Raw genomic sequence first — 21118 nt, 5'->3', positions numbered from 1 at the left:
TCCTCTTCTAGAAGCACTGTACCGTATGTCATTTCAGGAGCGAAGCGTTCCTAGATTTGGAATTGTCTCTTCTCAGTTTCTGATTGTATTGTTGTTGTTGTTGTGGTCTTCAGACCTGAGACTGGTTTGATGCAGCTGTCCACACAACTCTATCCCGTGCAAGCATCTTCATCTCCCAGTACCTACTGCAACCTACATCCTTCTGAATCTGCTTAGTTTATTCATCTCTTGGTCTCCATCTACGGTTTTTACCCTCCACGCTGCCCTCCAATACTAAATTGGTAATCCTTTGATGCCTCAGAACAGGTCCTACCAACCGATCCCTTCTTCTGGTCAAGTTGTGCCACAAACTCCTCTTCTCCCCAATCCTATTCAGTACCTCCTCATTAGTTATGTGATCTACCCACCTAATTTTCAGCATTCTTCTGTAGCACCACATTTCGAAAGCTTCTATTCTCTTCTTGTCCAAACTATTTATCGTCCATGTTTCACTTCCATACATGGCTACACTCCATACAAATACTTTCAGAAACGACTTCCTGACACTTAAATCTATACTCGATGTTAACAAATTTCTCTTTTCCAGAAACGCTTTCTTTCCCATTGCCAGTCTACATTTTATATCCTCTCTACTTCGACCAAAGTCAGTTATTTTGCTCCCCAAATAGCAAAACTCCTTTACTACTTTCAGTGTCTCACTTCCTAAACTAATTCCCTCAGCATCACCCAACTTCATTCGACTACATTCCATTATCCGCGTTTTGCTTTTGTTGATGTACATCTTATATCCTCCTCTCAAGACACTGCCCATTCCGTTCAACTGCTCTTCCAAGTCCTTTGCTGTCTCTGACAGAATTACAATGTCATCGGCGACCTCAAAGTTTTTATTTCTTCTCTATGGATTTTAATACCTACTCCGAATTCTTCTTTTGTTTCCTTCACAGCTTGCTCAATATACAAACTGAATAACATCGGGGAGAGGCTACAACTCTGTCTCACTCACTTCCCAACTTTCATGGCCCTCAACTCTTATAACTGCCATTTGGTTTCTATACAAATTGTAAATAGCCTTTCGCTCCCTATATTTTACCCCTGCCACCTTCAGAATTTGAAAGAGAGTATTCCAGTCAACATTGTCAAAAGTTTTCTCTAAGTCTACAAATTTTGAAGTAATAGGTTTAACATCAGAAGAGGCACCAATGTTTGCACTGAATAGGGGACCATGGAGGAACTGTATAAGGGGGGCTATGCACCAGACTGAACGCTGAAAGCCATAATCAGTCTTAAATGATGATGATGATAAGTCTACAAATGCTAGAAACGTAGGTTTGCCTTTCCTTAATCTAGCTTCTAAGATAGGTCGTAGGGTCAGTATTGCCACACGTCTTCCAATATTTTTACGGAATCGAAACTGATCTTCACCGAGGTCAGCTTCTACTAGTTTTCCCATTCGTCTGTAAAGAATTCCCGTTAGTATTTTGCTGCTGTGACTTATTAAACTGACAGTTCGGTAATTTTCACATCTGTCAACACCTGCTTTCTTTGGGATTGGAATTATTATATTCTCTAGAAGTCTGAGGGTATTTCGCCAGTGTCATACATCGTGCTCACCAGATGGTAGAGTTTTGTCAGGACTGGCTCTCCCAAGGCCGTCAGTTGTTGTAGTGGAATGTTGTCTACTCCTAGGACCTTGTTTCGACTCAGCTCTTTCATTTCCCTGTTTAACTCTTCACGCAGTATCATATCTCCCATTTCATCTTCATCTACATCCTCTTCCATTTCCATAATATTGTCCTGAAGTACATCACTCTTGTATAGACCCTCTGTACACTCCTTCCACCTTTCTGCATTCCATTCTTTGCTTACAACTGGGTTTCCATCTGAGCTCTTGATATTCATACAAGTGGTTCTCTTTCCTCCAAAGGTCTCTTTAATTATCCTATAGGCAGTACCTATCTTACCCCTAGTGATATATGTCTCTACATCCTTACATTTGTCCTCTAGCTATCCCTGCTTAGCCATTTTGCACTTCCTGTCGATCTCATTTTTGAGACATTATATTCCTTTTTGCCTGCTTCATTTACTGCATTTTTATATTTTCTCCTTTCATCAATTAAATTCAATATTTGTTCAGTTACCCAAGGGTTTCTACTAGCGCTCGTCTTTTGGTCTACTCGATCCTCTGCTGCCTTTACTATTTCATCTCTCAAAGTTACCCATTCTTCATCTACTGTATTTCTTTCCTCCATTCTTGTCAATCGTTCCCTAATGCTCTCCCTGAAACTCTCTGCAACCTCTGGTTCTGTCTGATTATGCGGGTCCCATCTCCTTAAATTCCCACCTTTTTGCAGTCTCTTCAGTTTTAATCTACAGTTCATAATCAATAGATTCTGTTCAGAGTCCACATTTGCTTGATGGAAATGTCTTACAATTTAAAACCTGGTTCCTAAATCTCTGTCTTACCATTATATAACCTATCTGAAACCTCCCAGTATCTCCAGGCCTTTTCCATGTATACACCCTTCTTTCATTATTCTTGAACCAAGTGTTAGCTATGATTAAGTTATGCTCTGTACAAAATTCTACCAGATGGCTTCCTCTTTCATTCCTTACCCCCAGTCCCATATTCACCTACTACGTTTCCTTCGCTTCCTTTTCCTACTATCGAATTCCAGTCACCTATGACTATTAAATTTTCGTCTGCCTTCACTGTCTAAATAATTTCTTTTATCTCATCATACATTTCATCAATCTCTTCATCATCTGCGGATCTAGTTAGCATACAAACTTTAACTACTGAGCTAGGCGTGGGCTTCGTATTTATCTTGGCCACAATAATGCGTTCACTATGCTGTTGGTAGTAGCTTACCAGAGCTCCAATTTTTTTTTATTCGTTATTAAACCCACTCCTGCATTACCACTATTTTATTTTGCGTTGATAACACTGTAGTTACCTGACCAGAGGTCTTGTTCCTCCTGCCACGGAACCTCACGAATTCCCACTATATCTAACTTTAACCTAACCATTTCCCTTTTTAAATTTCCTAAAATACCTGCCCGATTAAGGGATCTGACATTCCACGTTCCGGTCCGTAGAACGGCAGTTTTCTTTCTCCTGATAACGCTGTCCTCCTGAGTAGTCCCCGCCCGGAGATCTGAATGGGGGACTATTTTACCTATGGCATATTTTACCCAAGAGGACGCCATCATCATTTAAGCACACAGTAAAGCCGCATGCCCTCGGGAAGAATTACGGCTGTAGTTTCCCCTTCCTTTCATATACATTTAATTTAACTTAATGATTCCTTCATTTTTTGACAAATTATTTCATTCTGTTTGAATTTAACTAAATGCCTGTCTCGGTGTAAAGTTCGAAGCAACCTCTGCTGTGAAGCATGAGTAATGTTGCTAGATGACCTCAGAGCAATAAGTACATTTAAATTTTGTTATCATGTAACACAGATAATTCTGTAATTTTTCAAGACATCGAGTGTGTTTGATGAATTCGTATTGTGTTGTAAACTGTTTCAAGTAGTAGCTTACCCCTCCAACCGAGTTCCCTGCCGCCTGAAGTACTGTACGCAAGAGATAAACCGAATGAGGTAGCACTGTCTTAAACTGACTGGCCTTGTATTCGGGAGGGTGGATGGTCCGCTCTTCATTCTCCCACCCTAATTTAGATTTTCGTGGTATCCGTAAATCATCTCCGATAAATGCTAGGTTTATTCCTACTATAAGGCCACGGCTAACTATTTGTCACACTCTTGCCATTCTAGACCTATAAGCCTACAAATGTCTCTATATGTGAATTATCTTATTTTATCGTTCCTAGATTGTAATACCAGGACGTGTCCGATATGCCTGTAAATAGTGATCTACTAATAAACAACAACAACTACTACTACTACCACCATTACTACAACAACTACACACAAATGCTAAAGTACGCTCACATACCTGGTCAATACATTCATGGGAGTGTGATCACGTGTGTTCTGGACATAATGTAAAGCGCTCATGCGGACTTGCTACCTCATTCCTTCCTCAGTTTATCTGCAATCAGAAATACAGTTTTCAGCCCTTTCTGGCCTTCTACAGATAATGGTCGACCTATCGTAGTCGCTAAGTAGAGCGCCATACAGCTATAACTGCTGTAACCAAGTGCGTACTTAGTATCTGTGGATGGGGAATGTGTGGAGAAAACTAAGCATAATTTATCACGACGAGAAACTAAGGAATTATGAAAAACAGTTTATCAGTGCCACATCGTCGTAGTAGGTACCTACCAAAATAAATAGCTCCCTCATAACCTGATTACCGTGTGGGTCCGACCCGCTACCGTGTCAGTCTCTGCCATAGCGACTCTGGTTACTTCTTCAAAGTGGCTACAAGCCCAGTACAGGCGCATTAGATTTATTTCTATTTTAATCTGGTCCAGAGTTGATAGGAATATAATTAAGTCTGTTTGTAATCATTTAACGACTGGGGCCGTACTTGCTGACAGACTTCAATGACATTTGGAAACAGAGATCTGTAAAAATGCAGATAAGCGAAATTAGTTACAGACCTATTAGAGTCCTTCAATTCATTTCAAAAGTCTATGAGAATGTGGTTCGGATAGAATACTGATTTGTGTGACTGACCAAAACTTCTTACCAGCCACACTGTTTGCCTTTCGCAACGAGTTCTGTATAGAGAAAACACTACCGAACCTCAGAAACTGAACGATTGCAGAGGTAAGCAAAGTTAAATATCCCGCTGTATATTTTGCGAAGTTGTCAAATTCTTTCACTCTGTGAGCCACAAAGCTCTACAGAGCAGACAATTAGCTGTGGCATTAACGACGTCATTTCTACACTGGTGGAGTCAGAACTTCATAACAGAAATCATAGGGTGTCGCAGGAATGAAACTGCCTCGGAATCGGAGAAAATGTCGCGCGAGATCCCTTAAAGGCACACTCTTGTTGTTAATCCTCATAAAACTATATCGCCTTCTAGCGACTTTAAAGTGAGGTTTCAGACATGCAATAATTACCTGTTGCCAACACAAGTAGGCATTACTGATCTTAAACTAAATTAAACGCAGTGTGTATAAGATTCCTATTGCTCTGTGCGTAAACCAGAATACTTTAGACCGATATGAGAATTTTAACCCGTGCAAATTTTGTGAAGACGAAAGCGAGTTAGCTGAACCAGGTGTGTGGCTGTGTAAAGGTGGGCAGAAGGGAAGTCTTGTTTTATGAGTAGGAAAAGTAATAGTCGGAGGGAAAAGAACTAAAGCACGCAGGGAGTTGAAGTAGTTTGAGCACCCAGGGACTAATGAAGAGGTTAAGTAGCCAGCAGCACTATCGCATTACAGTACCAAAATGTAAGAGGAGATCACACTATTCGTTTCGAAACTATCGACGAGGAAGAAAAGTCCGAAGACAAGGAGGAGGAAAGAGAAAAGGTCCAAGAACTTAAATTTCAGCTGTGTATCGACGGAAACGATATAAGATTATCAAGAAGACGGATGAAGACAAAGGAAGTACGAGAAGGTACCAATAGTTGTTACAGTAAACAAGTATACGTTACACTAAGAGAGAATGTGTACGAAATAAAACAGTTATATGGTCTCAGAAATAGAGTGAGATTTTGAACTACAGCAATGGTGCAGACTTTGATATAAAACGTGAGTGTGTACCTACTTGGAGCTTGAGCGAATGGGAAGTAATAAACTGATTAAGTATTGCACAAATTATTTAATGACAGGACCAAAACACACGTTCTCAAAAGTGTGAGTTCAAATAAAGTGACACCATCCAACGTGAGTGATGGACTGTAAATTGTACGGCAACATGTGTTAACGAAACTGAACTTTTACAGACACCGTGTCATGTAGACGATGTTGTTGATATGACAAGAGATAGAAAACATTAAGAGGCGTCCGATGAGGGGAGCGCAGGAGACATGCAAATTGGTCTCCCCATTCGATCTAGTGACTGGGATATGTGGCATCGTGTATGTCACGTACTTGCACAAATAAGGCTGTAGGCGTTCCAATTAGTCGTCGTTTCGAACACCTACTGTTGTGCACAACGTTGCTGAGTAAACTTTTGGTATCAGCCTCTACATAAATTCAACATCCAACTTTCCTCCATGTTGTTACTTAGTTTAGTAAAAACATTTATGAATCCAGAGCATCTGAATTTCTTCCAGCTGGCAGATAGATGTTGCTTACATTACCACTCTGTAAAAGTCTTCCAGCAACTGTCGCCTGAAACGTCCTGGCAGATCAGAGCCGTGTGCCGGACCGAGACTCGAACTCGGGACATTTGCCTTTCGCGGGAAAGTGCTCTGCCAGGTAGTTTCATATTAGTCACACTCTTTTGCGCAGTAAAAATTTCATTGCGGAAGCCTCGCCTGCTTCAGTTGTCATTTATGTCCGACAAGCATACATCAAAAGCAACATTCGTTCTGGAACCTGTATCAAAACCATCCAATTCCGTACAGTAATAACTAATGCTGGCAGCACCATTATTTACATTGTGCCGTAAGAAGGTGTATTTACTAAAGATCATAACTGACGTGAGACAATACAGGAGTTAATAATAAGAGCTGTCGCGCTACAGATAGAGGAAAATAGTTGGGAAAAGTGAAAAACATCTCGGTCTCACTTTAGTTTTCCCCATTTTCATAGCCGGCACTCTTCAGTGTGGACAACACTGAGAACAGGAGACTGCCAAATTGAGGGAAGTTAGACGCACAGTATACACCTACCGTACGTTGATGGAGGGAGTACGTGGAGACTCACCAGACAGGTCGGGCGCCGCGGCAGCCAGTGCAGTGGTGGCCGGCAGCGAGACCCGCCTCCTGTGCTGGACTGGGCTGCCGCCTCCCACCCACTCGGTCCGCAGTTTTCCTCGAGACCCCCTCCCTCCCCCACTCCTTCCCCCCCCCCCCCTCCGCACCGACAACGATAACCCTTGCATAGGTCTGACGTTCGAAATATTTCTGCCATGTGATCTTAGCCGAAACACTAAGAATTCTTGCTCTTACGCAAAGGCTGTAAGTGAATTCATATCGCGTATTCTGTCGCCAGTGGCCATTCTGGCACCGTAATGCAAAGTGATGCATTCGGTATTTCTAAACTGTTTCACCGCGAAATACGGTCCCTCCTTTCAACCATCGCACGAAGCCCCAAATTGCAGAGACTGAGATAAGCGATCGCGGAACAGAGTGGCTGGAACCTCTGACTAGCAGAAAGACACGTGGGCCACATCAGATTCCGTTCGTTCCCAGCCTCTGCCCACTCCATTCCCCGACATCGACGTACTTGCCCACCATGAGGTGTTCATTTCAGTGGCCTTTCTCTCTCCTTCTCCGAGATTCGCCCTCTGGAGGCGCCTCCCACTTGCCGTCAGCACTACGTCCAGCCGTGGCAGTGGTCCCGGTCCAGCGATGCGCCCTACAATTGATGACCAGATTTGTAGAGCTACAAAATTGAGAAGATCTTGACTGCTACATTTCGTTCGCTGTTCCAAACGCTCCTTGGCCTTCTCTATATCCTTCCTGTTGGAGGAGAAGGCGTTCGCGCCTGAAAGTGTATAAAGATGTCGATAATCTTGTGATTGAGGGGGGAAACCACACGAGGAAGCTGTTTGACGCCGAATTTTCGAGATTCTTTTGGGGTGGGAAGATTTAATCAGAATTTTAAGCAATTTTTATATCAGTTAATTCATATTTCGAACAGTTTTTTAAATTTTTTGAATAATTTCAGCCAAAATTAACAAAGTTAGGCTTTGATGTCCGCTGAAGGTTGTGGGTATAGTTCTCCAATTGCGTGCAATGCAGCCATTCCGATTTTCATCTGAAATCAAAAAGACTTTGATTTTACATTAATAGCTTATTTTCTAAGAATATGAAGCTCCGTGCAGGTGAAAATAATGAATATTAAAATGTCTGCAGGCGTCGGAACAATTTACTTCGATTTTCTGGATTGTTCTTCTCTAATTAAACAAAGAAAAATACCCTTGAAACCATGATATCATCTCACACGGTGGTTCAATATGTCATAATTTTATAAAGAATCATCTACCAAATTTCATAATGATCGGTTCCGTACTTTTTGAGTTAGATCGTACGCAAATGTCAAAAAAGTCATTTCGAGATGAACGTCTTTGAAAATAAATTCTCGGAAACCAGAAATTCAAGGAAGTTAACAATAATGTAAAATGCTTTCCGAGCAATCTGCGATTCCAGCAACAAATAGTAAACCTTACTCTTCCTCACATGCTTCGTTTTGCTCTAGCAGCTCTTCTTTCCGAGTTTTCTGACTTCTTTCGATTCCAATCAACTAAGTGTAAAATACGATGACCCGATAAAAATGCACCTATTCCGTTACTTGAGATATGTGCGTGAAAATGTACTGATGGAAAGAGCAATGCGGGACGGTAATAACTTTTCAGCGTGACTTTCGTACTGGATATGGTGTGGATTCCTACAGCACAGAGCGTTGGACGATGGAACGAACAATTGCGAGAAACAGGTTGTTTCCGTAAAGGCAAATCGCCGGGACATCTGCGAGTGTCTGACACAAACATCGAACGCATCCGCCACAGTTTCACAAGGAGGCCGCAGAAATCCGTTCGCCGTAGAGGCCGACAGCTCAACATGCCTCCGATATCCGTCTGGCGTGTGTTGCGTAGACGTCTACACGTGAAACCGTACAAAATTCAGCCACTGCAAGCTCTTCGTGAAGGTGACAAACAACAACGTGTGTTCTGTAATTTCGTTGTCAGCAAGATGGAGGGTGACAGTTTTCTTCCACCCTTAGTGTTAAGTGACGACGCAACATTCCATTTAAAGGGAAGGTGGACCGTAATGCTGCGAGAGTATGGGGTACGGAACAACGACATGAAGTTGTACAACATGAGAGGGATTCTCCAAATTTTAATGTGTTTTGTGCAGTTAGACGATAAAAGATGTACGGTCCATTTTGCTTTGCCGAGAATACTGTTACAGGAAGCATAAGCCTCGATATGTTTGTGAGCGATCCTACCCCACAGTTGGAGACTGGATTCGAACGACTTCATTTACCAACAGGATTGGGCACCACCACACTGGCATCTGGAAGTGCGGGAATTTTTAAATCGAAGGATTACTGAACGATGGATCGATCGCAATGGACCAAATCATTCACCCTTACATTACTGGCCTCCAGGTCACCGGTCCTGACTGTATGTGATTATTTCTTATGGGGGTTTATAAAAGACTGTGTTAATTTGCCTTCATTACAAACAACAATGAGTGTACTGAGACATCGTATGACAGCAGCTGTGGAGGCTGTAACTCAGGACATGCTAGCTGCAGTGAAGAACAGTTTGAATACAGGATTGACATTTGCCATTCATGTCAAGGGAAGCATACTGAACACCCACGAAAAGGTATGAAAAAGAAAGTTTTTCAGTTTCCCGTTAATGAAAAAAGAATATTCATTGCACGAGGGTCACCGAGTAAGTAATGTTCCACATTTCTTTTTTTTTGAAAATGCGTTAATGTACAAAGACAAATGTCCTTGTTGATGCTTCACATTTTATGTTTGTTATGTGCCCGGTGAAGTTTCGAACCGTTCTGGCAGATGGCAGAGCCGTAGTACAGCGTCAACATGGCGTCTACATACGACTAACGTTACAAGCAGCGTGCTGTTATTGAATTGTTGTGTGCGGAAAGACGAACTGTGGTGAACATCCATAAAATTTTTCGTACAGTCTATGGCGATGATGCAGTTGATAGGAGTACAGTTGGTCGATGGGTAAAGAAAGTTACAGCTTCAGAAAATTCAGAAACAGAACTCCATGTTTAGCCATGCTCGGTACGTCTGGTCACAGCCACTGCTCTAGGCATGCTGAGTCGTGCGGAAGCCATTATTCGTGCCGACCGGCGCATCACAACTCAACAATTGCCTCGACAGTTGTCGGCCAGCATTGGAAATGCGTCTGCAATGATCGAGACTCACGGATATGCAAAGAGGTGCTGACGATTGGTTGCACGAATGCTCTCAGCGGACCACAAGATTCAAAGAAAAGCCATTTCATCTGAAGTTTTGAGACCGACGGAGGGACGTTTCTGTCACGGATCGTTACCGGTGACGAAAGATGGGTGCGCCACTTGGCGCCGGATACAAAAAGGCTGTCGATGGAGTGGCATCATCCTCATTCACTACAAAAGAAGAAATTCAAGACAACCCCCTCTGCCGGTAAAGTCATGACGGCAGTATTCTGGGATAGTGATGGCGTCATTCTGGTAGATGTGATGCCAAGGGAGTCAACCACCAATTCATTGGCATACCTGAAGACTCTGAATAAAGAACCGTTTCCGACATGTCCGATAGGACAAGAATCCAGATCTTGGTCGTACACGATAATGCACGCCCGCACATAAGTATGAGTACCCGGGAACACATCGCCAAACTGGGTTGTACATCATTGCGGCATCCATCCTACCGTCCAGACCTCCCCCCCCCCCCCCCCCCCACTTCCATCTCTTTGTGCCGCTTGAAGATTCTCTACGGGGAACACTGATGATAACGAAAGGTCCGGTTATGCAATGAAAACATGGCTACACCCGCAGGACAAGAGCTTTTACCGGCAGGGAATAAATGCTCTTCCACAACATTGGGGTACAGCCAAAGATAGTGATGGAGACTACGTAGAAAAATAGGACATGAACAAGACATGTTCATATACATTGTCACAAAATTCTGAGTCTTAACAATATATACGTTCTGAGGAAAAAATGTGGGGCATTACTTAATGAACCAACCTCCTATATATTTGTTACTTTCAAGAATGTAGACGTGCCAAATCGGATGATTCTTTTTCATACACCCTGTATAATGAAAACGGTGATATAATCTGACGTGAACCTGTATATTAAACATATCATAAAATGTGCTGACAGAGAGTGCCTTTACGTCTTTTTCCTCATGTGAAGCCCCCTTCTTCGCAGTTTGTTTGTTGATCAGCTGCACTGGTGGGTAATTACTTCTCAGAAAAGAAAAAATAAACCTTGATAGCGACTGCTGGCGGTCGAGGGCACAGGTTCACAAGCGATATGCGGCGCCTCGCCTTCGCTAAGTCGGCGGCTCCCTGCGTCACACCGACAAAGCGCGGTGCACTCGAGAGGCTGTTTCAGTCCGCAGAGCTGCAACATGGCGGGTGAGGCAGGGGCGTAGCAGCTCGTTCATCTTGTACTGAACTCATTTCTTCTTTAACTTTTCCGGCCCTGGATCTATGACTTTTGCGAACTGGAGCCAGAACTTGATAGTGGAGCCCATCCTCCCCCCACCACCTAGACTGTTTGTGATATGTCGTCAAAAATTTAAAAAAAACTCAATTATTCAAACATATGTTCATTTTGTACCGCGCATCTTCCTGAGGAGTTTGATGTAGAAAATATATATGTCCCAGGATATGTAAAACAAGTTATTCGGTCTTAAGTCTCCCAAACTGGAGTGCCACGCCTCTTCACACAGCAGTCTTCCATCACACGTGACTGTATTTTGCTCTGTGGAATTCGATCGTGTATATTTTGCAGTGGAAGCCATCAAACGTATATTCTGGGCAGTGGAATTTAAATTGTCCTGTAGTGTCTTTCCTGCTCCTAGTCATTCGGTTTCATATCCTGCCTCCTCCTAAGGAAGAAAAAAAAAAGACAGTAAGAAACAAGAGACCATCAAAACAATACACATTTGTTCAATCCTTAGGTCCCAGAATTTTTTTGTCTCTAATCTTGCTACAGATTTCCATGGTGTGCCTTCCTTTCTGTGAATTAATCTACTACCTCATCTAAGTCCGTCAAACGGTCTGCTATATGCAAAATCAGGATGTCGTCTTCTAATACTGTAAAAACAGTTAATACGCTTAGTACTCAAGACTTGTGTGGTTTTTCGACTTGATTATGTCTATTTTTCCACTGTCTGCTAGATAAAATGAACTGGCCTTCCTAATATTGCTGCAATTGTAACACACACCAAATAAGTGATTCTGTTTTCGCACAAATGATCATTTTTATTTAACTCGCTTACGTAAGTAACATGACAGCATAATTCACGAAGTATCAATATGAAATGCCTATTAGGCCTACTCCAAGCAGAAAGTTTTATATTAAGAAATAGTATCACGTTTCGTTCATGAGATCGAAAACTAGTACTACCAAATCTTTTATATAAATTTGCAGTCGTCATATTCTTCCACATAATTTGTGTGGTGTCGCCGTTTCCTCTCCTTCCTCGTTCTAACAAGAATCTTTTCATCAAAAATTCTGTAAGTATTCCTTCCATTGTGAAAGCTTATTCTCTGGTTAATTTCAGTAACCCTGCCAGTCCCACAGGTTCAATTATCGCGCGTTTATTCCCCGTTCAGGCGTCATTACGTATTCGTACGACTCGTTTTCCGCTCTCTACCGAGAGCAGACCTCAATGCGACTGCTAACCGGGGAGTGTACAACTGGTAATGTAGCGATCTGGCAAAAATTTTCTGTCTAAATTTCCTTTTATTGGATAAGCGCAGAAATATAATATGTAATCCGTCTTACCAGTTATTTCCACTCTGACAGTCTGAATTTATGGATTTAACTAATAAAATAACGCTGATAATTCGCACTGCCAATCAACCATATAAACAAAATGCAAATAGCATTCACCCATTCGGGTTTATTCGGCTCAGCTCGTATAGCACCGTTCTCTGTGTTTATTTCTAGACGCGAGGGAATTCCCTGGTAGAGATATCACTTACACTATGTATACATGCGAAAACAACTTATCATTCTTTCAGATACCAACTTAAAATAGACAACATGCAATGGATGCTCAGGCGACATGTGAAACAAGGTTTCTTTCTTCAAGAATATGAACTTGGCGCCCTGTGAAATTGCCGCTCTGGGCAGCAAATCCGGGCCTGAACTATTCTCGTCGAGCCGTCCTCAGGTGCGTGCAGTGTATGTTGATATTTTTCACGTTAGGTTCAAATGGTTCAAATGGCTTTGAACACTATGGGACTTAATATCTGAGGTCATCAGTCCCCTAGAACTTAGAACTACTTAAACCTAACTAACCGAAGGACATCACACACATCCATGCCCGAGGCAGGATTCGAACCTGCGACCGTAGCGGTCGTGCGGCTGCAGACTGTAACGCCTAGAACCGCTCGGCCCCTCCGACCGGCTTTCACGTTAGGTCGTTCATAGTCATGTGAATTAACGAGTTTTATGAGGCTATTAGCCTTGATTTTTTTCAAACGGCGTTGTCATAGGTAGGGTGTGTGAATCATGTTCTGGTTTTTGTTCTATTCTTGTCCTTCCTTTTGTTCGATGGATCAGAGCTGGCAATCTGAAGGTTATGTCACCTCACGTTATCTTTTGAAGATAACACAAAGAAAACGAGTGTTCTTACTGTCAGTGGCGTTGAAAATTCCAATGGCAGGAAGATGAAGAACAGCGCTGAATCCTGAACAAGAAGGACCTGTTTATCGTAGGTCGCATGGAGCAACCAAGCGTAGCCAGCGACTGAAAGGAAGCCCAGGTCATTTTCATTTCGAAGAAGGTTCATAAGACCGAGGTAAATAATAATACGCCTGTATCGTTGACATCAACCAAGAATTACAGAATATGAACTACGCTCACGGAAGCCTACTGTATTAAAAATCAGCATGGATTCCATGTATAGAGATCTTGGGACACTCAGCTCGCTGTGTTCTTCCATGAGGCCCACTACGGTGTATACACTGGTGGCCATGTTTGTGACGTTTTCCTTGACTTCAGGGAAGCATCCGACAGAGCTTCACGCTACCGTTAGTGATAAAGTAAAATCGACGCTGTTATAGTGGGAGACCAAACACTTCCTATCTCAGACTGCACGAGCGTCTTTACAGCATCTGAAGTGAGCTGCTGAGCATTGTCATGAAGAGGGACACTGCCCAATGGCAGGGTTCCTCTTCGCTTCTTCTGGGCTGCCCCTTAAGGTCGATTTTCTCAAATCGCCTTATCCAACCAGTGAACAAGGACATCGGCTGTCATTCGCTTCCTTCCCTGACCGCCTGAATCATGGACATCCTGCTTCAAAGATCTCGCATGACTGCCACTCTCTGCTATCACACTTGACGGCTGTGTTACATGGGCCGCATGAGATCAGGCGGAATTCCTCAGCATAAAGAAATCGAACTGCAGCACACACTTCTCAGCTGGAGCGTGTCTCTATTGCTTACGCCACCAGTAGCTGCTCATTTTGTGCTCAGAGTTGGAAAGTGCGACGGGGCGCGACCAGAGACACTGCACAGCACAGCAAAGTTGCCTGGAGTCCATTTGACAATGATATCCAACAAATAACCAGCATTTCTCCGGAAATATGCGCAACCACCGTTGTGATCCTAAACAGCAGCGAACGAAAAAAAGGAAAAATAAAATCAAGTGCAGAAAAATCGTCCAAAGAAATCTTAAAGCGATTTTGTACAAGCTTCAGTTATTACTGCTTACATTGATCAAAATTATGTTTGCTTCTAGATATACGGCAGCATCAGGCCTAGGATGTATAGTTGCTGTTTCGTCCGTACATTGGCCGTGAAATGCACATTTGGTTTTGAACACAGCTTGGAACGCACCAATTGGTGTTACACTTTTGCCAGTGTGATAAACTCGACCATACAATATAACAGTACGGTTTTAGTGAGAGGGAAAATATCTGCGAAAGTATGTCGAATGAGGGAAACTAATATCTTCAGTCGTGATTTCAAATCCATGAGCAGAATTACAGGCTTCATCGTTCTACTTATCTAGAGCTATATTGTCGTTGAAAAGTGAAGCTAACTGTCTGCAATATGAGGATTTCACCAAACGATATGCTGTACTGCACCACACGGCTCATGCTCAAGGCATTCGTTTGTTTAATTTCTCCTATTGAGCTCAAGTGAATTAGGTTCAGGTGGAATGGAAGGAACGAGACCATTTAAAGTGAGGAAACTATTACTGCACTTACCTCTGACAAGACTAGCAACAGCAATGAATTCAGATGATGAGCGAAACGGTGACCCAACATTGCATTAGAAAACGTGTCCACACAAATAACCGATAATAACTGCAGCTCCGTCGTAGCTCTGAGAATGTTCATTACCTTTAAAAAAAATCTTTGTTCGACTTCAGCTACAGCTATGACCTAGCGAAGTATTGGGAAGACTACAAGAAAAACTAAGGCAAAATTCGATTCACATATCCCTTTCTGTAATTTATGCGTGAGCACCTCTGAAACAGAAGTATTTGGCTCATTCTGTGTTAGATTTTACACTCCTGCAGGCACACCAAAAAGCTCCTAAATTTTGCTTAAGCTGTTTATTTGTTGTATTCACAGAAAAGAAATTCAGTAGTCCAGCGTTAAACCAGCTTCTTTATAGTAGAACAGTTTGAAAGCCTCTTTCGATGTATGATTCAGGTGTAGGTTACTCAGTGTTATGTTCCTCTCCTGTTGCGAACTGCGGGCACAAAAACTGTGCCGCAGAGTCCCACGCACATACTAGCGCAGCACTGCTTGAGGTTCCAATGTTTCACCACCTAGTTGTGGCTGCGCGGGGTAGCTGCGCGGTCAACGGGGGCGCGTTTCTACGGTTCGGGCGGTTACCCCCGTCGGAGGTTCGAGCCCTCTCATGGGCGTGGGTGTGTTTTTCTTAGCGTAACTTACTTTAAGTTAGGTTAAGTAGTGCGTAAGCCTAGGGACCATTGACCCCAGCAGTTTGGTCCCATAGGAACCTACCACCACCACCGCTTGCCTGTCCTCCTGTGAATCGGTGCTTAGTTACTATGTTTTCTAAGAATCATAAAGAAAACAGCATTTATGGAAATCTATTGTATAACATCGAATGTGATTTTACCGAATATTATGTCTGCCCCCTGTAGCTCAGTGATCGGCGCGGAAAAAGGGCAATACGAAAGGCCCGGGTTCGATTCCCGGTGGAGTTGGAGATTTTTCTCCGCTCGGGGACTGGGTTTTGTGTTGTCCTAATCATCCATATTTCATCCCCATCGACTCGCAGGTCGCCGAAGTGGCGTCAGCTCGAAAGACCAGCATCCGGCGAACGGTCTACCCGACGGGAGGCCCTAGCCACACGACATTTATATGGAATATTATGTTATTCAGTATGTATAGCGAGCAAGCAGTAAAGCAAACGAAAGAAAAATTCGGAGTAGGAATTAAAATCCATGGAGAAGCAATAAAGACATTGAGGTTCGCCGATGACATTGTAGTTCTGTCAGAGACAGCATAGTAACAGGAAGAGCAGCTGAACGAAATGGACAGTGTCTTGAAAGGAGGATATAAACTGAGTATCAACAATAGCAAAACGAAGGTAACGGAATGTAGTCGAATTAAATCAGGTGATGGTGAGGGAATTATATTAGGAAATGAGACACTTAAAGTAGTCCGCCGGTCGGTGTGGCCGTGCAGTTCTAGGCGCTTCAGTCTGGAATGACCGCTACGGTCACAGGTTCGAATCCTCCCTCGGGCATGGATGTGTGTGATGTCCTTAGGTTAGTTAGGTTTAAGTAGTTCTACGTTCTAGGGGACTGGTGATCACAGAAGATAAGTCCTATAGTGCTCACAGCCATTTGAACCATTTAAAGTAGTCCATGACTTTTTCTATTATGGAGGCAAAATAACTGATGATGGCCCAAGCAAAGAGGATATAAAATCTAGACTTTCAATAGCAAGGAAAGCGTTTCTGAAGAGGAGAAATTTGTTAACATCGAGTATAGAATTAGTCTCGTGAAGCCTTTTCTGAAAGTGGTTGTATGGAGTGTAGCTATGTATGGAAGTGAAACATGGACGAAAAGTAGTTTGGACAAGCAGAGAATAGAAGCTTTCAAAATATGGTGCTACAGAAGAATGCTGAAGATTAGATGGATAGATCACGTAACTAATGAGGAGATACTGAATAGAATAGGAGAGAAGAGTAATTTGTTCCATAAGTTGACTAGCAGAAGTGATCGGTTGGTAGGCCATGTTCTGAGCCATGAAGGGATCATGAATTTAGTATTTGATGGAAGAGTGGAGGGTAAAAATCGTAGAGGGAGACCATGAGATAAATACACTAAGCTGATTCAGAAGGCTGTGGGTTGCTGTAGGTACTAGGAGATGAAGAAGCTTGTACAGGAGAGAGTGTCACGGAGAGCCACATCAACCCAGTCACTGGACCGAAGATCACAGCAATAACAACAATACCGAATTTGTTAAACTATCTAAGGAGTTATATTAAATTCTGATTTTCGTTTTGGCTTCACCTTTGTTCAGAGTTTTAAGGTGATGGGGTGGTGGCAAGTTCCTTTGGAATCAAACTGCTGATGTCATCGGTCCCTAATTTTACACACTACTTAACCTAACTTAAACTGACTTACGCTATGGACAACACACCCACCCATGCCCGAGGGAGGATTCGAACCTCCGACGGGGGAGCCGCGCGGACCGTGACTAGACCCCTGAGACCGCGCGGTGTAGCAGCCTCTCCAAGGTCCATACCTTATGTCACTTACAGAGTTAATTATGTGTGTTCCTTGTCATATTGCATACCGTCAACAACTATTTTGTTAATTGCTGTTCTTCGTGGAGTAGCGATTTTAGAGGAAGGTAGTCAATATACCGAAGCAGAAGTTGCCTTGCCATCTGGGCAAGCGAGAACATGGCTACTGTGCATCGAATATACTTTTCAGCTAAAACAAGTTAGCCATAATAAGCATTGCCAAAACTGAGGTTTAATGTCTCTTGCATCAGGGAGAGAGGGTCGTATCTAATTCAGTGGGCAGGCTGTAGAGCTGAACTTAACAACGACCTGCAATAAACCCTAGTGCCAACGGCCTCGCCGCAGTGGTAACACCGGTTCCCGTCAGATCGCTGAAGTTGAGCACTGCCGGGCTGGGCTAGCACTTGGATAGGTGACCATACGATCGGCTGATTGGTGTGGCCAAGGGGGCTGCACTCAGGCCTTGTGAGGCAAACTGAGAAGCTACTTGACTGAGAAGTAGCGGCTCCGGTCTCGTAAACTGACATACGGTCGGGAGAGCTGTGTGCTGACCACATTCCCCTCCATATCCGTATTCAGTGACGCATGTAGGCTTACGGTGACACGGCGGCCGGTCGTTACAATTGGACCTTCATGGCCTGTTCAGACGGAGTACAGTTTTAGTTTATAAGAATCCCTATTGTGTGTCGAGGGAACATAGATGTGTGGAGAATACATACATACTTCATTAAATATTTTGTCGTCTTTTGACGCTGCAGGATCAGGAAGAAAAGCTATTAACAAAATATTACTAGTTGTCTTCTCTTTTCTGAGCGCCTGCAGCTTTGTTGAAATGTGTGTGAAATCTTATGGGACTTAACTGCTAAAGTCATCAGTCCCTAAGCTTGCACACTATGTAACCTATATTATCCTAAGGACAAAGACACACACACACACACACACACATCCATGCTCGATGGAGGACTCGAACCTCAACTGGTACCAGCTGCACAGTCCATGACTGCAGCGCCTTTAGACCGCTGGGCTAATCCCGCGCGGCGCCTGCAGCTTTGCTGTATAGTTAAATAATGAGGGCACACTGTCGGGTAAAATGTTATGGAGGTGTGGTAGTCCTCCATGAGGATCTCTGGGCGGGGGAAACTCGGGAGGATGTCATCAACAGAAAAAAAAAAAAAACGAAACTGGCGTTCTAGAGGTCACAGAGGGGAATATGTTAGCCGTTTAAGTTGGTTAGAGAATTTAAAAAGAAAATGAACAGGTTCAGTTTATATGCAGTGGGAGTAGTGAAGTGTGGTAGGACGAAGTGTGGTGACACCGCCAGACACCACACTTGCTAGGTGGTAGCTTAAATCGGCCGCGGTCCATTTAGTACGTGTCGGACCCGCGTGTCGCCACTGTCAGTACTTGCAGACCTAGCGCCACCACATGGCAGGTCTAGAAAGACGGACTAGCACTCGCCCAGTTGTACGGACGACATTGCTAGCGACTAGACGTACGAAGCCTTCCTCTCATTTGCCGAGAGACAGTTAGAATAGCCTTTAGCTAAGTCCATAGCTACGACCTAGCAAGGCGCAGTTAACCATATCTGGAGAGAGTCTTACTTGTATTCACCATAAACGAAGTATACCACAAGGATAATAAAGTTAAGTAAACCGACATTACGTTCTTTTCTTATTAGCATTCATTGAGCATCCTGTTTCAGACTTCACGATATTCTGGGTGAGATTATAGCGTGCCTATTCGGCCCGTCTAAATAACACTGTGTCGGCACTTCTGTCGACACATAACACGAAGGATAGGACTTCTGGGGAAGTCAGTATAGGTTTACCAATACAAAGTCAAATGGGGTAATGTAGAGGCAGGTCTAACAATGAAGAAGAAAACGGAAACGTGGCTAACGCACTGTAAACAGCGCAGAGAATGCATTATCATGGCGAAGATAAACAGGAAGCTAAAACCAACCAGAGCAGTACAAGTTTTATACGTCAACCAACTTCGCAAATGATACATAAAATGAAACAATTTAATATGAAACAATACAAATTATTCATAAGTTAACGCAGAGCAAAATTTAATATTGGTAGAGGACTGGTATTCGAGTGTAGGAAAAGGAAGAGAAAAAAAATTCGCAATGTGATCAAAAGTACCCGGACACCAGCAAAAACATACGTTTTTGGTATTAGGTACATTGTGCTGCAACGTACTACCAGGTCCTCCATACCAGCGACCACAGTAGTCATTAACCATCGTGAGAGAGCAGAATGGGGCGCTCTGCAGAACTCACAGACTACGAATGTGGTCAGGTGATTGGGGTATCACTTGTGTCATACGTCTGTACCCTAGATTTCCCCATACCTAAACATCCCTAGGTCCACTGTTGCGGATTTGATAGTGAAGTGGAAACGAGGAGGGAGACGTACAGCAGAAGAGCGTACAGGCCGACCTTTTGACTGACAGAGAGCGCCAACAGTTGAAGAGGGTCGTAATGGGTAATAGTCAGACATTCATCCAGACCACCACACAGGAATTCCAAACTGCATCAAGATCGACTGAAAGTACTACGACAGGTATGTGAGAGGTGACTGAAACTTGGATTTTGTGGTCGAACGGCTGCTCATTAGCCACACATCACGCCGGTAAATACCAAACGACGATTCGCTTCCTGTAAGGAGCGTAAACACTCGACGATTGAACAATGGAAAAACGCTGTGTGGAGTGACGAATCACAGTACACAGTTTGGCAATCTGATGGAAGGGTGTGGTATATCGAATGCGAAGTGAACGTCTTTTTCCAGCGTGTGTCGTGCCAACAGTAAAATTCAGAGGGCCAACAGTAAACTTCTACACGTGTTAGTTGTAAATAAGCTGGAAAACAGTAACACTAGACAGAACGGTGGACGAGTATACTCCCATATCTTGTTAAGCTGGTTTTTCAGACCCCAGCTTCCATACCTCAAATTGTTCAGTGGAGCAATCTCTATGTCCTGTTGAATTTTTGTTCGGCCTTACGCAAACACCCGGTATGTAATGTTAACAGTATCGGTCCTTTGACACGTCCTTCTGATGCGAATGAAATCACCTTTCCACTTGACGATGTAGTTCCTTTAAGAGCAGCGTGCTGAATTGTGGCCGCAGGGAAGGCTTGAGCCTGGTCCCCTGACCGGCGACGTCTTGTTTCCTCAGCAAACGGAGAGCCGGCACTGTCCCAAGTGACTTCCTGAAGTCAGTAAACTAGGAGGAATGAAGCTGGCCGCCGATGTCTACAGCGCTGTGACACTCAAGGAGAGTATGTGATACGCGAGCCTGTAACGTGTTCCATAACTCAACAGCAGCTTGACGTCAGCAACGATTGCTTCTGATTTAATTCTTGGAAAATGTCATGACTTGCGCTTTTTTCATTTACTTCGTTGCTCCACTTGTTCTTGTTTTAAAGCTGTTCTTTTGGTTTTTTCCATTCGAATTTTCATTAGAACGGCAACAAGAAATAAACTCTCCTTTACTTCGTGTTATCTGGTCGCAAAACGGCACGCTCTGGTGAAGACGAGGCCAGCGCTATCGCTGGCGACCCCTACGCTGTTGAC

The 21118-nt window shown here is 43.4% G+C and overlaps 1 protein-coding gene across 1 annotated transcript in view; it reads right to left on the bottom strand.

Annotated features, from left to right (window-relative positions):
* LOC124553277 (speckle-type POZ protein-like) overlaps nucleotides 1-20826 on the bottom strand; it is a 60593-nt gene extending 39767 nt beyond the window's left edge. Inside the window, exon 1 of the mRNA XM_047127161.1 lies at nucleotides 20617-20826. The gene's annotated coding sequence lies outside the window, so the exon portion shown is untranslated. The remainder of the gene's footprint in view (nucleotides 1-20616) is intronic.
* Between the last annotated feature and the right edge of the window lie 292 nt (nucleotides 20827-21118).

The sequence above is a fragment of the Schistocerca americana genome, chromosome 11 (genome assembly GCF_021461395.2).
Source record: "Schistocerca americana isolate TAMUIC-IGC-003095 chromosome 11, iqSchAmer2.1, whole genome shotgun sequence".
NCBI classification, from domain to species: Eukaryota; Metazoa; Arthropoda; class Insecta; order Orthoptera; family Acrididae; genus Schistocerca; species Schistocerca americana.
Note: the sequence above shows the minus strand (reverse complement) of the source record. Positions and strands in the feature narration are given on the sequence as shown.